The sequence below is a fragment of the Etheostoma spectabile genome, chromosome 6 (genome assembly GCF_008692095.1).
Source record: "Etheostoma spectabile isolate EspeVRDwgs_2016 chromosome 6, UIUC_Espe_1.0, whole genome shotgun sequence".
NCBI lineage: Eukaryota > Metazoa > Chordata > Actinopteri > Perciformes > Percidae > Etheostoma > Etheostoma spectabile.
Window position 1 is genome coordinate 4,174,633 of NC_045738.1, and position 2,559 is coordinate 4,177,191.

Genomic DNA, 2,559 nt, shown 5'->3' on the forward strand with positions numbered 1-2,559 from the left:
CCCCCCTGTCTCTTTCAGGCCTCCTTCTGTCTCTGCGTACTACTCCATCTACTTCTACATCCATCCCTCTTGTGGCTTTTCAACACAGTTGTGTTCCAGACAAACCATCTGGTGCACTTTATTAATGACTGACCCTACATGGCTCTGTGTGTGTGTGTTAGTGTGTATAGGAACAGGTGCAATGTGACTGATGATGTAATGTTGTGGGCAGCTTTAATCACAGAAGCAGGTTTACTGGTTACAGGTACCTTATATTTAATAATTCTGACTCTTTTTATCTCAATATTTACTATTTGCTGCCAAGCAAAAATATACTCACAAATAAAGGCAGAGATGGTAATGTTAAGATGGAAGATTAGAAAGTAGCACCTCATCTGGTCTCTGTTTAACCCTCCCCTTGCCCTTGGGGGCTCCGACCCACACGCAGACGTGCATGTGCACCCCCGCTTCAGAGCAGAGTGCAGAAATTTTACTTCGTGCCTCATTCACCGGTAAGCTAACACCTAATATTATAGAACAGAATGTTCAAAACAAACATGACAACTGTTAACAATGCAACAACGGTGCACAGTGAGCTCAGGATCATAAATGGGAGAAGTACAATACACGCACCGGGGCAAGGAAGCATTTCCTTGGTTCTTTTCAGATGACAGATCCTTTTTCCTCCTTTTTCAGAGCCCATAAGTTATTTATTGCTTTTGGGGTAGTGTAACCTGCCTTCAATTAAAACACTTAAGATGACCAGTGAAAATGGCTTTTAAAAATGCAGGATAAATGACAATGTAATGTTTGATCTTGTTCTAGGCAGTTAAAGATATGAACAAAAAGGCTGATTTGGCAATACGTTTTCCAAGGGAACAAGCAATATGCTACATTCTGGCAATCAAAGAGCTGCTTGTGGAATGAAGTCTTGTATAGATGTGTGCTGACATCCAACCGCTGACAATAGAAGTCGGATGAGACAGATGGGGGAGAAAAAAAGCAGAGGGGCAAAGACATAAGACGAAGTGATGTGGTTGTCTGGGGATTGATCCCTCTAAGACACACTCAGCTTCTCCTCAGAGAACGAAGAGAGATAGGAGGGACGAGGGGAGAAAGAGAATGCCTTATGAAGACGCTCCACTTGAAAGAGATGTGTCAACACTTTGATGGTAAAGTGTGAGAGGGAAAATGCAAGCAGAAATCAAACACATGGTATAGGGTTCAGCATAATGTAGAGGGGTCAAAGTAAAGGAAAAAGGGTCATAGAAAAACATTTCAGGATTAAGTAGAAGTATGTAAGGAATTAGTAGTATAAATGCCTGGGTCAAGATTCAATAATGTGAGAACAGTATATTGTAGTGTATTGTATTGCATAGAAATGTTTTTGTAAGCAAGTCCTTTTAGGAAGACTTCTATGCTTCTAATTCTCTCTCTTTTTTTCTCTCTCCCAACCTAATCACCTGACTTTGGGCAGATTTTGCCATTGCCATCTCCACATGCCAATCACATTGTTGCATTTAAACTTTAAATCTGTTCTCCTCTCAGCTGCTGTCAGTTGTCATTACAGGCAAAATCGATGCGACCCTTATCCAACCACATTCACCTCCAGTTCTAATCATTCCCAGTATCCAGGGTTTCTCCATCATCAGAAGCCCTGCTCCACATCACATCCATCCAAATCTTCAGGCTGTTCTTTCATCCCATTATCATCACCTCCACTAGTGACAAGACTCCTTTGGAGGTATATTCCTGTCTACATGATCTCAATACCCCTTATAAATATAACAAGGCGATAGAGTCAAATGACAAGAAACTCTCATATTCAAACCATTCTTACAGGTGCTCTAAGCAATGTCACACGTTCTATAGGCTACAACATTTTTTGTCGCATACAGCAAACATCTCCTCACTATCCGCTAGCTGCCTGTCCTCTGAACACACTGTAATAAAACACGGTCTCTCTAGACAGCCCAGGGTCTACAAACGGCAACAAAAACAAATTGCGCCAACCTGCACCACAAAAGATACAAAAACAGTGTTCCAGCCAATAACAGACAAGAAGGAGTTGGGGGGGTTAATGCACGGAAGCACAGAAGGGAGAGGGAGTTGACAGGATGAGGAGGAGGGAGGGGCAAACTAGTCTTGTTTCGTTTGAAAATACTTTGAATGTCAACAAGAAGTAACATCCCCCTATGATTAAATGTAAATTTAAAAAGTATGTAATAATTTAATTAAGCAACTATTAAGGGCCTACGTTGAAAAAGTAATACATAAGCAGTTAGGTCTGTGCATTAAGCAGAATTAAATATACAATTATGAGAGCTTCATTTGACCAAAATTTGTATGTAGAATTATGCATCTATAAATGGCAAAAGATGAGCATAACGAATATAATGAGCATAAAGTTACCCCACAGGTGCTATAGAGAATGTCCACGTTCAGAAGCAACCTGGTTGTTAGTTTGCATTTATATAATAGATAAATGTGACTCTGCCAAAACGTTATGTAGCTGAGAAACCTGAGGAAAAAGATCAGTAGTGGTGATGTGTTCAATCTGTGTTTCTCTCTCCTTTTTTT

At 40.5% G+C, this 2,559-nt stretch overlaps 2 protein-coding genes across 2 annotated transcripts in view; both read right to left on the reverse strand.

Annotated features, from left to right (window-relative positions):
• Positions 1-2,559, reverse strand: part of mal2 (mal, T cell differentiation protein 2) — an 871,414-nt gene that overhangs the window by 539,305 nt on the left and 329,550 nt on the right. The gene's annotated exons all lie outside the window — the stretch shown is intronic.
• Positions 1-2,559, reverse strand: part of cdkal1 (CDK5 regulatory subunit associated protein 1-like 1) — a 274,625-nt gene that overhangs the window by 79,654 nt on the left and 192,412 nt on the right. The window lies entirely within an intron of this gene.